Here is a 15,156-nt window from a genome sequence, read left to right on the forward strand (position 1 = left end):
TGTTTGATAGATAGTCAATTCCTTTTGCATAGGTCCTTTCTGTTGAACCCACTACATCCAACTCTTGGAGGATCATCTCCAAGCGACGAAGACTCTCCTTGACAAAGATTTGGACCTTAGCGCCTCAGTAACTGAAGCAATCCTCATTAGGTCAGGGCTTCTCAGCGTGGAACAAAGAATAAGTAACCTTGAGCTGACCAAGTATTGCCAATCCAAAAAGTCTTGAGAGTTGTCATCCCAACACATCAACTACATCTATGGGCTGGCCCATAAGGCTTTACATAAATGACTGGTAGAGGAAAGGCTGGAGAACATGCGTGTCGCGGAAGAAGCCCAAGAAGCCCAGGAGGATCGAGAGCTTGAGGAAGAGCTTCAAGTAGGGATGGGATAGGATAAGTCCCGAGCATGTTAAGGCATCCCCAGCTCTCCTTCGTTGTGGAAATTTTTTATATGGGCACTGGACTAGGGAAGAACTCCAAGATTACATATATTTAATAGACATGTGTCTCCACAGGAGACAGTCAACTCCTCGGGGCTTTGTACACCTATACCTAGTGACGTTTTTCAACATGAACTATTTTTGCCAATATGGCACCAACATGAGTTGTGAGGTCGGAAATAGATTAAGACAACCTTAATGTCTGCACCGAGGCTTAACCCACGGTGGGTCTCCAAGTACCTAATGTTATGGCATTAATTTACTGAGGGGAAATACACTAACTATATAATTTGTTCTTGCAGCTCACATGGGGTTAGCCGACATTGCTCAGTCCACCCTAAGGCTTAGACAGCCTCCAAGCTCTTCAGTGAGAGAGGGGTCGTCACGTCCTCTGGAGCAACCAGAACTCTATCCTCCGGCCAAGAGGCAAAGAGTCCCCACTCCCCCTGTAGAGATCCCTTCCTCACCCGGATTAGAAGAGGCAATCCCTTCCTCACCCGGATCAGAAGAGGCGATCCAAGAGCCAGGGCAACAAGTGTTCCAAGAGCCTATCTACGGGATGGTTCACGACTTGGAGCAAAAGGCAGTGTCACCCAAGATTCGTCTTTCGGTATATCCCGACAAATGTGAGAGGGCCTTGCCAAAGAAATACGAGATGATGCTTCAACATTTTGAAGCAAGGCTGGAGGCAAGTCATGATTTGTAAATTATGATACGCAAGTATACGGAATCGATTCAAGTAATATAGATAGTAAATAAGAATCATTCCCACAGAGACTATAACCCAATTACCAATAATTGCTCTTTACTTTCTATTTGGGAAGTAAAATTAAGATGAATAAATCTAATTGCAAACACAATTTAAATCACTGTAAACAAAACCATTAATCAAAGGATGAAAAACAATAATAAAAAGACCTAAGGTATTAACTTCATCAACTTTTCATTATATTAATTTTGTTAATCAGTTCTAAATTTCTTTCTTCTTATTCTAATAGCAGGTCAACATAAATCGATTCCTATTCTTTTTCAAGATATAAGATCTTAATCTATATGCACGTTTTCTACATCTCTGTGAAAAACTCAAACATATAGCAGGCATTAAGCATAGAAACCTAATTGCTACACAAGCCATAGAAGAACTTTCATCAAATATGTAACCTATGTCTATATAATGATAGCATATTCAATGCGCATCTTTCGAATTTTGAATCAAAATCATAAATCAAGAAAATATTTACTAGCATTAAACAAACATTATATAGATTATAATAATGAAGAAGAATAAATAGAACATTATAATAACATTGAATAGAAATCCTAGCGACTACAATAACCCCTAAATAGAGGGTTTTGTTCATATCAGACATGACTAAAACAACAAAATAATTATTCAGAAACATAAAATTCAAAAGCTTGAAGAAGAAATAAAAGTATGAAAGTGCAGAAAAAATAGTTTCAGAATCAATTTTACTCTCTAAAATTCCTAATTAATATCTTACCTAAACCTAATTAAAACCTAAAGTATGAATTTATACTGAAAAAACCGATTTCCTCTTTTTTCCAAAGGCGGGCCACGACTTGGCCTTTCCTAGGTCACAACCCGTTTCTTCTTTAAGCCTTTTAGCATTTGGTTATACCCTCTAGGCGCCGCGCCCTCTAAACCCAGGTTGCGGTCCGCGTATTGATGCGTCTCCTAGGTTTTGCCTCTGTTTCATCTAGTGCCACGACTCTATTGACCAAGTCGCGACTCTAATTCCTTTCAGCAAACCTTCCGCCTTTGACTTTACTAGAGTCGCGACCCTTAACACCATGTCGCGACTCTAATTCTTTTTTTTATTTTATTTTAAGCTTTCAACATCCTTCCTTCATCAAAAACTTATTATAACTCATCCTTAGCGCCACTTTGAGTCAAGTAACAATTGAAAGCTCCCTTTTTCAACCATTTCCTCTTCTTTTCACATTTATCTCATGATTCATAGCTCCTAACTACAATAAAGACAAACACAAGGGTAATCTTGCACAAAACAAACAAAAAGACTCAAGATTACCACCAAAACACATCTTAAAACGACACTAAGATGGAGTTATCAAGCTCCCCCAAACTTACTCTTTGCTCGCTCTCGAACAAAGGACTCAAGACAAACCTAGACTCTAACAACAAAGACAACACCCACAACATAAATTGTACCAAAATCAACACTTATGCCTCAAAATCATGAATGCTAATCATATAATTTTCAAAAAAACTACTCAATAGTTTATGCAATCCAAATTTCGATGAAAACACTCCATCAACACACTTTAGTCTACTAACATTTTGGAATACCAAGTCATAATCATTAAATAAACATATTTGAAATCAATTCTGCTAGCCAAATTCTTTCCAATCAATCCATTCAAACCAAATAATTCCATAAGCTCACTTACTTGCTATTCTCCACTGATATAAATCATGATATGCATACGAATCAATAGGACTTATATAGGCTTTCAATGATGGCTTAGGTGAAGGTAGATGAGAATGTAATTTTTAAGCTCACTCTACTCTAACCACATGACCAAAAATCACCGAATTTACTCTCATTGTAAATATAATCCCATAATCCCCTTTCCTTATTTTATTTAGAGAGAGATATAAAATATTTTTTTTCCTTTTGCATATGATAACAACACTCCCCCAAACTTGTTTCTTTTAGATATCCATATTGGGAGTGTAGTAGTTTTTTTTTTCAATATATACTCTCTCTAATCTTTTGCACTTTTCATTTTCTAATTCCACTATATTCACAAGTAAACCCCACTACAAATCATTCCCCATAACTCTTTTTTTTAATCATGTGCTCATAGTATATTAAGGACGGATATCTAACCATGTTTCAAATATTACGCTTAAATAGTGGCTTAGAACAAAAAGATACAATGTTAAGCTCAAAAAGCGTTAATCAAAGGATCAATTAATTTTGGGTCTGCCAGAAAAGCTCAAACGGCCCAAATGATAGCCTAGATCATATTCCTAAGCATACATGATATATTATTTCGCCTTAAATTACAAGTAAGCAAGTTCTAGAATTGTTGAAAATAATTTTCACTTTCCATTCATCAATCCACCAACCAATTCCAACAAGCATAATCAATATCAAAATCATCAATTTAAACATCATGACAAGATATTCAACAAATGTTGCCTAAACTAAAATGAACTAATGGAGTGTTCAATCAAGCACATAGATTTTTTTTTTTCAGATTTCATTTTCTTTGGATTATACTCATAACATTCACTTTGTTCTCATTGGCACTTGTTGTCAACCATCATTCATGTTGGTACTAGACAAACACTAAAACAAAAACTCTACACCAAACAACTAACACAAACTAGACTCACAAACACACAACAAAAAAACACAAACAAAATGAACGGAAAATAAGTTCCCTCCCCCAAACGTAAGCTAAACATGGTTCCCAATGTTTTAAAATAAGTAAAGAAAGAAAACTTACATGGGACGAATCATGTGAAAATGGTGGTGGATCTGGGAAAGGATTTCAAGGTGGTGGATAAGGAAAATAATTCCTGTCCTTCCCCTGATTAGACCACCAGTAAACCAACTCATTTTTTCTGTTTGCTTGAGCTCGATGATAATCATGAAGCTCCCCCAAATAATTATGGGTATGTTTGTTTTGTCGAATGGTGTAATCCAATCTTTCCAATTGCGGATCCGGTGGAGCATCAATTGCCAGAAATTGAGGATAAGCTCCTCTCCTCTCCTCCTCGTTTGCCCTTGATTCTTCTAGTTTAGCATTGGCATGGGCAGGTTTATTGGCAGCATCTCCATCATCTTCAACTCTCATGTGGCAGGGATGTGGTGCAGGTGGCTCCAATGATGGGGCATTTAATTTAAACACAGAAGCTCGAGAAATGGGCCCCATTGCTTTCTTGTAAATATTACTAGGATATTTAGGCACCTCCCACACCTCACATAAATCGGTAATCATTGAACCATGCCCCAAACAAGCAGTGGTGGTCAGCCGACATAAATCACAGATACTAGTTTGTATAACTCGTCCAATATCTACGAAGAGTCTCTTCATTATAGCATAGACCAGAAGACACCGATCAGTTCCCAGTTGAGATAAGTGAGTGTTAGGCATAAGTCTCGCACTAACAAAGAGAGTCCAAGCCTTCGCCACCTTATTCATTTGAAACCGTTTAAAATGCTTCAGTTGTCCATCCTGCATTACAAAACTAGCACTGGGAATGCCTCATGTTTCAGCCACTTTAGCCCAATCAATCTCATTATGATAAGCCATCTAATAATATTCATCCTCCTCTTGTGACAACATCGGTAATTGATATAATATATCAATATTAACAATATAGCATTCAACCAATACCCCTTTGACAAAGATCTTCCTATTTACCACTCCTGAAAAATTACAATAAAATTCATAAACCATGGAACAATTGGCCTTGGTAATTCGATAGTCCACAAAACTTTGCGAATTGTGACTTTGAATTTCAGCCAGAATTATGTCATATATTTCCTGAAGATATGGTTGATCTTGATATTCATGCCTCATTCTTGAATTACTTGACGTTGAGACAACCTTTAATAATGGTCAAAGGCATCTTTACTAATGAATCGAGTAAACTCAAATTTTTGAGGAGGGGATGGTGGTGGCGAGGTTGGGTGTGGTTGTGGCGGTTGGGTGCGAGAAGTAGAAGGGTGATTAGTATTTTTAAAAGAAGCAGCCCTAGCAGGTTGTTTTCTTAGTCCCATAACAACATAATGCACCAAATACTACTACAAAAATTCAGCAGCACTCCTGCTAATTTATCTTAGTTCCCTCAACTAAATAACACCCCAATAATACCAACTAAAAGAACACAATATATTCTGACAATGTTTCCCAAAATTCCAATGCAATCTCTGCTCTGTCTAGCATAAAATTACTTCAACCTAAAACTTGAAGAACGTTAGAAAGGAGAGACTCACGTTCCTTTGACTTGTTGAGATTGCCCACTCTTCAAATGCTCCACCTATCTTCAATGCCACAAATAGAACTATTTAGGGTTTGCATTAGAAGAAAGAAATAAAGGAATATGTATCTAGGAAGTTGTGGGTTTGGCTTTATGGTTGTTTTAAGAAGGAGGATGAAAAAATGAGAGATAATTGGGCTGGAAGGAAGAAAAATTCGAAATGAGGGTTATGGGTTGAAAAAAGAAAAAGAGTTTATACAAATTTTGCTCTTTCTGACAGAGGCACGCTGCGACCCACCTTATTTTTTCTCCAATATTTGTTTTGTCGGTGCCGCAACCCAGCCATAGTAAGTCGCAGCACGCCTCTGGCACCCGACCCCATATGCTCTCTGACTTCTCTCAGGGCGCGACTTATAAGCTCAAGTCATGGCTCGTCTCCTCCTTCATTTTCCTTGACTCTCTGACTTAGTTTAAAGCCGCGACTTACAAGTTCAAGTCGCAACTTGACCTCCAGACTAATTTGAAAATTACCTTTTCATGATTTGCACTGTTTTTACATACATTGTACTCAAAAACTAAATAAAAAAAAAGAATCTTTACAAATCCAAAATGAAATTAAATAAAAAATTTCAACTAATTAAGAATTAAAACAAAAACACAAAAACTAAATTATGGGAAGGCCTCCTACAGACTTGCATTTTTCCACCGGTCCTTCCAAATAGTTCTTCAATCACTTACCATTCACCTTAAAGTGTCTCGTCTTTTCGCTATGAATCTGCACCGCTCCATAAGGCAATGAGACAATAACTGTGAATGCTCCCAACCATCTCGACTTTAATTTTCTCGAAAAAGCTTCAATCGAGTATTGAATACTAGTACCTTGTCTCCCGGTTGGAAATCCTTCCTAATTATCCTTTTATAATGAAATTCCTTAGACTTTTCTTTATAAGTCTTTGCACTCTCACAGGCTTCATTTCGAAATTCATCAAGCTCCTTCAATTCTAGAACCCTATTTTGTCCTATCATAAATAGATCAACATCAAGTTTTTTTCTTCCCAATAAGCTTGGTGCTCAAGTTCCACCGGTAAATGACATGCCTTTCCAAAAACTAGTCGATATGGTCACATACCAATCAGAGTCTTGAAAGCTCTGCGATATGCCTACAATGAATCGTCAAGCTTTTTCGACCAATCTTTCCTTGATGTATTTACAATCTTCTCCAAAATAGTTTTAATCTCCCGGTTTGACACTTCTACTTAACCATTGGCAAGTGGATGATAGAACAAGGCCTTTCGATGATGAACTCCATAACGAGCGCATAGAGTTGTGAATGACTTGTTGCAGAAATGACTTCCACTGTCACTAATAATTGCTATTGGAGTACTGAAATGGGTAACAATATTTTTATGAAGGAATTGAAGTACCTCTTTACCATCACAAGTAGGAGTTGATGTAGCTTCCACCCATTTAGAAACATAATCTACTGCTAGAAAAATGTACTTGTTATTATAAGATGACGCAAAAGGTCCCATGAAATTTATGTTGGGGTTTTATGCCCTAATTAAAACTCAAATTCTTTGTAATCTCATTGTATTATCAATAAAAGAATAGAAATCATTTTTTGACTTGGTCAATCACTTTGCTCACATGTTTTGTTTTCATGATTATTTGTTTAATATAAACTTCTATTAAATCCCGAGCATATAGCTAATCTTATTTATAGTGATGTAATCACAGTGGAATATAAATATGATTATATGTTCAAAATAAGTTAGTCCTAAGATTAGTTAGTGCACAGGATTTACACTGACTTGCCAATCTACGATATGATCTACTTACACATTACAGTGTTATGTTCTTTCCAGAACATTAGCAAAGCAGATAAGATCGGATGTATTTGTTACATCCGACAAGACCGATATTGACAGTTGATAAGATAAGTAAACATACCGTTATTATCTAATCTAGTCATATCATATAGTTGACTATAGGTCAATTCAATCTCAATTCTGAGTGGTTAGTATTCTAATTGATTGTATTATTTGAGTTCTTTGACTTGTTCGTTACCAGCTTACCGTACGGACTAGCCCATACTTACATCTTGGGAACTCGGTAGTATAATTGAGTGGGAGTGTTAATCATAGATATGAACATCTATAGCTTCTGATGAAGAAGTGAAACGATGGTTTCCTTTTAGTTTGGTTCAAGGTGTTAAATGATAGAGATCTCATTTCAGTAATTAAATTAGTTTACGGAAATATCATTTACAAGGAACTAAGTGTTTTAAGGATAAAATACAATGAGGGGTAAAATGGTATTTTAGTCCTATCTCATTGTAGAGCGTCTATAGAGGATTGAGTGACAATTATGGTTGTAACAATGGATAATTAATAGCGTATCTATATTTTTTATAGAGAGTTCTATGAATTCAAGAGTGCAATTCCGAGTTTATAGTGGAGTCACGAGGAATTAATAAGTTAGTAAATTTATTTGTTAGATTTATGATAACTTATTGGAGCTTGATTTCATAGGCCCATTGTCCCTATTGTACATTGGATAAAATCATCTAGATAGTCTCAATTAATTGATTTAATCATCAATTAGAATTATCAAAGTTGACCAGGTCAATTTTGGATAGTTTCACAGAGTTGTGTAATTTTGAGAAAAAAAGAGAAATTATGGCAGATTTATTAATTAAGATAAATTGGTATCTAAATTAATAAATAAGTTTAAATCAAGTTTCAAATTATAAATAATTAATTTGATAAAGGATTTAAATAATTATTTAATTAATTAAATCAATAGAAAATAATACAGGCCTTGATTTTAAGTCCAATGGGCGCTTATAATCAAATGGGAAATTTCACGGGCCTATAGCCCATGATAATTTCGACCTAGGGCTTCAAAATGGCTATTATTTTATTGATTTTTTAATTAAATTAAATGGCCTAATTGATTCTATGAAAGGAGTGCTTAGAGAGAAGTCAAAACAGAAGTTTGATAAGTCACAAGTCAGATTTTGTGATAGTTTTATATTCTCTCTAAACACAAGTTCTTTTCTAAGCCACTTTGTTATTTTCTCTTCTTCTCTCTATATCTATCTCATGTGTTGAGAATTGCCTACACTAGTCTAGGTGGTTCTAAGGATACATTGGAAGATTGTGAAGAAAATAGAAGATCGGTTTAGTTTCTTGATAATACTCTGCGACAGAAAGGATACAAGAGTTAGAGAAACTGAAGGAAGGACTCTTAATTCCGCTGCGTATACTGTAAGTATTCTATTCTTTGTTTCTCTTTGAATTCAATTTTAGAAACATGTTTTAGGCTCTCTCGTATTAATTTGTTTAATATTATATATACATGAAAATAAATAAAGATCCTGAATAAGCTAATCCAACAACTGGCCTCAGAGTCTTTGGTAATCTTTATTTTCATGCATGAACAAGTTTAAAATTGGATTATTTTATATGTTTGAATAATTGGATGGTTTTTTCATGTTTTTATGAACATATTGATTTTATGTGAATTTTAGCAATTTTTAGGTTATTTTGTTGTGTTTTCTATGCTATTAATTTTCTTGATCCTCCGGTGCTATGGGAATTTGATGGTATTTCGAATACCCATCCAAGAAACAGTAATAAGGATGACCAACCAATTTGTCCAACATCTGATCTATAAAAAATAGGGGAAATGATCTTTCTTGGTTGCTTTATTCAGTTTATGGTAGTCTATACAAATTCTCTACCTCGTCACTGTACAAGTTGGAATCAGTTCATTATTATCGTTCTTAACCACCTTCATGCCACCCTTTTTCGGGACTACTTGAACAAGACTAACCCATGCACTATCAGATATTGGGTACATTACCCCTGCATCCAACAATTTAAAGATTTCCTTCCTTACCACATCCTTCATTGAAGGATTAAGCCTCCTCTGGGCATCGATACTAGGGTTACTATCCTCCTCCATTAATATACAGTGCATCACCGTTGAAGGGTTTATACCCTTTATATCTGCCAATGTCCACCCAATTGCTAGCTTGTGAGCCCTCAACACCCTAAGTAGCTTCTCTTATTCAATTAGAGATAATGAAGCAGAAATAATAACTTGTAGTGTATTGTTCTCAGCCAAATATGCATACCTAAGCTGATCATGCAATGTCTTTAACTCAAAAGTTGGTGGCCTCTCAATAGATGGAAGAGGTCTCTCAGGCACTTGCCCCAATTCCTCATATTTCTTTTTATAAATTTACCCCACTTAGTTCAACCACTTAACATATTCATTGGCTTCAGTACCATCACACTCTTCTACGCTTGCAACAAAACTCAACTCAAGTGGATCCTCAATGGACTTGACCCCTTCTGGGCTTGCAACAAAACTCAACTCAAGTGGATCACACTCTTCTGGGCTTGCAACAAAACTCAACTCAAGTGGATCCTCCAATACACTAACACTGAAACAACTGTCACTAGCTGAAGGATATTTCAAGGCTTTAAAAACATTAAAAACTACCTCATCATCTTGTACTCTGAGAGTTAACTCACCCTTCTGGACATCTATCAAAGCTTTCCCCGTGGCTAAAAATGGTCTTCCCAAATATAATAGGCACACCCTCATCCTCCTCAATATCTAATACAGTGAAATTCATTAGGAAGATGAATTTATCTATCTTTACTAGAACGTCCTCTATAATACCTTGGGGGTGTGAACGACCAGCCAGTTGAAGAGATAACAGTAGTGGGTCTAGCTTCCCCCAAACCAAGTCTTTTAAATATGGACAACGACATTAAATTAATGCATGCACCCAAATCACATAAAACCTTCTCACAATGAAGGTTCCCAATGGTGCAAGCTATAGCGAAGCTGCCCAGATCTCTTAACTTTTGAGGAAGTTTCTTTTGAATAATTGCACTACACTCTTCTGTTAATGCCACTGTTTCACAATCCTCACTTTTTCTCTTATTAGAAAATATCTCTTTCATAAACTTCACATAATTAGGCATTTGTTCAAGAGCCTTTACAAAAGGAATGTTAATGTGAAGTTTCTTAAATACCTCAAGAAATTTGGAGAATTGTTTGTCAAGATTGGCCTTTCGGAACCGTTAAGGATAAGGAATCTTTGGTGTAAGCTCGGTGTATTTTGGCTTCTCTATATTTGGAAGGTCTTCAGTAACCTCCTCTTGAGCTAGACTAGTAGCATTTTTATCCTTTTTATTCTTTCCCTTGTCATCAACTGTAGGCCCATCATACTTAGTCCCACTCCTCAAAGTGATAGCTTGACATTGCTCTTTGGGATTTACTTCTGTGGAACTAGGCGAATTCCCTTGCAGTCTACTAGAAAGTAGTTTAGCCAACTGATCCATTTGTGTCTCCAAATTCCTGATGGATTACCTTGTCTCTGTCATGACTTGATTTAATTGGTTTGGCTGAGTTGTTGGTGAGTTCATTGGAGGATGTGGTGGTGGATGAGATGGGTGTGGGTTTGGGTCATAATATGGACTAGAGTGTAGTCCATAAGTTAGATGATGAGGTGGGTGTAGAAGGGGTACTATGGATACTGCAGTTGTAACCCTTGATATTTTTTCAAGACAAGTTAGGGTGATTCTTCCACGTAGGAGTATATGAATTTGAGTAAATGTTTGGTGCATGTCTTGGAAAGTTACCAATAAATTGTGCATTTTCAAAAGGAAAACTGTTTACATCTATTGAGCAACTAGCAGTGCTCAGGCAGTGTTCATATGAATGCAGACCCCCAGAAATCTCACAACTAATTACATTCTTTACTTGCATTGCTTGGGTGGCAAAGTTATTCTACCATAATTGCTTGGTTAGAGATGCCACTTGAGCGGTCAATAAAGCAATAGGATCAACCTCTAAGACTCCTGCCACCTTCTTATTCTCATACTCAGTGGGCCAATTGTAGTTATTCATGGCCATCTGTTCCAGTAATTCATAAGCTTCATTAGCACTTTTTCTCATATACGCTCCTCTCGATGTTGCATCAATAATTGTCTTTGTATTTCCCCCCAAACCATTATTAAATGTGTGTACCAATAGCCACTTGTCTATTCCATGATATGTGAACTTCCTTTGCAACTCCTTAAAACGCTCCCACGCATCATATAAAGACTCCCCATCCAGCTGATGGAATTTTTTAATCTCTCCTCTATATCGGGCTGACTTCGCAGGAGGAAAATATTTAACAAGGAATTTTTGAGCCAGGTCTTCCCAAGTGACTATAGAGTTGGCTTGTAATGAATTCAACCAACTCTTAGCTCTTTCTCTTAATGAAAATGGGAATAATATTAATCTTACAACATTGTTACTCACCTCATTCATTTTGAATGTCGCACACAGCTTTCAAAAGTTGGTAATATGGAGATTTGGATCCTTGTTTGGTAATCCCCCGAGTAGTACAAAATTTTGTACCATCTGAATGATCGAGGGTTTCATCTCAAAATTATTCGCCTCTATAGTAGGAGGACGAATACTTGAATGTATCCCCGTAACAGTATGGAGTACATAATTTCTCAATGGCAGGTCAGCCTTAGCTGCTACGTAACCCGCATTCCCCAAATTTACATTGTTGTTGACACCGTTATTCAAATCTCAGCCATGGAAAAATCTATCCTTTTCGTTATCTTTCAATTTTTTCTGCACGTTCTCTCAATTTCAAGATCTACCGGTATGAGCTCCTTTTGTCTACTTCCCCACATAAACTAATAATTCCTAAAACACAATACATACACAATCTGAATGAGTATTTAAAGTAAAAACCAAAGTAGAACAAAAAAACAATTAATTTTGATATTGGATATTAAGTCCCCGACAACGGCGCCAAAATCTTAATCTATAAATTATGATATGCAAGTATATGCAATTGATTCAAGTAATATAGATAGTAAATAAGAATTTTTCCCACAAAGACTGTAACCCAATTACCAATCATTCCTCTTTACATTCTATTTGGCAAGTAAAATTAAGATGAATAAATCTAATTACAAACACAATTTAAAAACTGTAAACAAAACAACTAATCAAAGGATGAAAATCAATAATAAAAAGACCTAGGGTATTAACTTCTCAAGTTTTCATTCTATTAATTTTATTAATCAGTTCTAAATTTCTTTCTTGCCCGGGCCAGGGCTGCCCTCAAAGGAGAAAATTGTGCGCACTCCAGAGGTCCCAGGACAAAATAGCCTCACTCAAGGAGAAAATCCAAGGCCCTTGGGAAGAGCTTGCCTAGGCCAAAACAGCCCTCAAAGCCAAGCAAAAATGTTATCGGTAGCTTGAGGAAGCTGTTCGGAAGGCCATCGAGGACATGCAGTGGGCCAAAGAGGAGACAAAAATGGCTGCTGAGAGTATGCAGTGAGCCTAGGAGGAGGCTAAGAAGGCCACAGTTGAGGTCGCCTGAGTGGTCCTCAAAAATTCCCAACCTCATGAAAAGGTTAAGGAGGCCATCGATTGAGCTGAGCTAGGGGAGAGAAAAGCCCTCCAAGCCATGTAGATGAACATGTCCTCTCGATGTCAAGTGGAGAAGCTAGAAATAGAAATTGAGACAATCGCCGAGGATGCCTTCTATGTGGTCTGGTATCACAACCAAGACATGAGATTGGACTTCACTAGAGCACCCAAAAAGTATAGACTCCTCTTCGAAGAGCGTCTCTTAGCATCTCAGGCTGCAGAAGTGGCTCCAGCTGCCGAGGAGATCCAAGTGGCTCGAACGGCCGAGGAGAACCCATCCACTGAAGCCACCCAACCAATTAAGGCAACTCCAGCTACTGAAACGACCCAGGCAAAGGGTGCCTAGAGTGCAAACTCGATCATTGTACTGGTGGAGAAGGTCCCGGAGGACTGTTCATAATTTTCATACTTAGGCTTGCGTGCCATAACTTATTGGGGTATAGAAAAACAATGCTCAAGCCCCCATGGATAATTATGCAACTTGCCTTGCTTTTTATTTTTGTTTGGTTCTATGAATTAAACGTAAACTTCCTGCCACGAGAATAAGCACTCAAACCACTTTAAACAGTTGGTTTTATAAGTTCAACATAACACAACTACCACGAGAACAAGAACTCAAACCATTTAAAACATATAGTTCTATAAATTCAACGTAACATGATTGTCATGGGAATAAGAACTCAAAACCTTTTTAAACATCTGGTTCTATAAATTCAACGTAACAATATTTTCACGAGAATAAGAACTTAAACCTCTTTAAAGGTTATTTAAGTGTTTAGTGTCTCTTGTGGGCTCATAGTCCTAGAGGTAACTTTAACGCAAAATTTACTATTAGTCTTAACTCGCCGTCCTGCATCCCCACAATCCAAAGATTCAGGCTTTCAGGGGGCCTTGCACGTGGAACCGCCTGCCCCCCGAGTAGTCGGTCAGGGACTTTCGGAGATTCCACTTGCCATATTAAATATCATAGCTCCTCAGGCTCAATGTCCTCGGGAGGTGATGTTAATAGGGTGTCTACGTACAAATGACTTGGGCATCCATTCACATCTCGAGGATTAGGATTTGGGTATTACTCCTCGGGCACGCGCTATCCTCGGGAGGTAACATGAAGCTCTAAGTTCACAGTGTACTGGGTTTTTTCTAGGTTTTCCAACTATGGGATTTGGTGACACTAGGGGGGCTTCACTCCTAGTAAGGGGTTCTCGGCCTTCCGTTCGCATCTCAAGATCAAAAGACTTGGTCAGAGCTCCTGGGGCTTTGTATCCATGGGAGGTGACAAAATTCTGTTCTTGTGCTAGTAAGGTTATCTAGCTCCTAGGTGCTAAACTCTATTCTGCCCGGAACAATCTTTGTCTTTTAGGCTAGAGTAGCCTCCTAGGATTTCCTATTCCCGGGATGGTGACGCTAGGCTTACTCATTGACAAGCTTAGTTTCCTAGGTCATTCCCTATGAAGCGTAATATTGCCCCAACCCAATGCCCCTAAGTGATCGGTGACTATTCTGCGATCACTTGTACAAGCGAGTGGGTGCTTTTACATAACATGAATAGAATATAAAGGAAACAAAGAATACAAGCAAACAATAAATTTCTTATCATGTTTTACATACACGGTTTCCATTACATGTGCCTGAAGGCTATAGGGGGTGTTGGGCTTCTTAGATAAACCCATTGGAGAGGAGCTTGTCCACTTCGACCTTGAGAGCCTCTTTCAGAGTTTGATCAAAGGTCTGTTGCTTCTGCTAGACAGGAGAAAAGTTAGGATCGATATTCAAGGTGTGGCATATGATATTTGGATCAACACTAGTCATGTCGGTATGTGACCATGCAAACACGTCTTGGTTTTCTCAAAGGAAACCAACCAATGCCTCTCGAACTTCCATTTTTTATCTTCCCCCAACTTTTATTTTCTGTTGGGGGTGGAGACATCAAGAACTATCTCCTCCACCTTCTCTATCGGTTCAATGGACCTCTCTTCTTGAACCCTTGGGTCTAACTCGTTGGGCCTTGTATCTTGGAAAAACTTGTACCTCCAAGGCCTTGGACTTCTCGGGGCCTACTTCCCTCACCATCATCACAAGAGCCTTTCCTCTTCCTGATCCCCACGGACTGTGCCAATTCCTGTGTTCGTGGTGAACTTCATGCACAAATGGTGGATGTAGGTGATGGCTCTGAACTTTACCAACTTAGGTCGTCCCAAGATGGTGTTGTATGCTGAGGAACAGTCCACCACGATAAAGGTGTAGTATTTGAAGACCTGGAGAGGCACCTCTCCAA

At 37.7% G+C, this 15,156-nt stretch overlaps 1 non-coding gene across 1 annotated transcript; it reads left to right on the forward strand.

Annotated features, from left to right (window-relative positions):
• The first annotated feature begins 11,484 nt into the window (after window positions 1–11,484).
• Window positions 11,485–11,590, forward strand: LOC133780765 (small nucleolar RNA R71). Its single transcript, XR_009869583.1, has one exon. It is a non-coding gene; the product is annotated as a small nucleolar RNA R71 (small nucleolar RNA).
• Window positions 11,591–15,156: the final 3,566 nt, after the last annotated feature.

This window comes from Humulus lupulus, chromosome 5, assembly GCF_963169125.1.
Source record: "Humulus lupulus chromosome 5, drHumLupu1.1, whole genome shotgun sequence".
Lineage (NCBI taxonomy): Eukaryota > Viridiplantae > Streptophyta > Magnoliopsida > Rosales > Cannabaceae > Humulus > Humulus lupulus.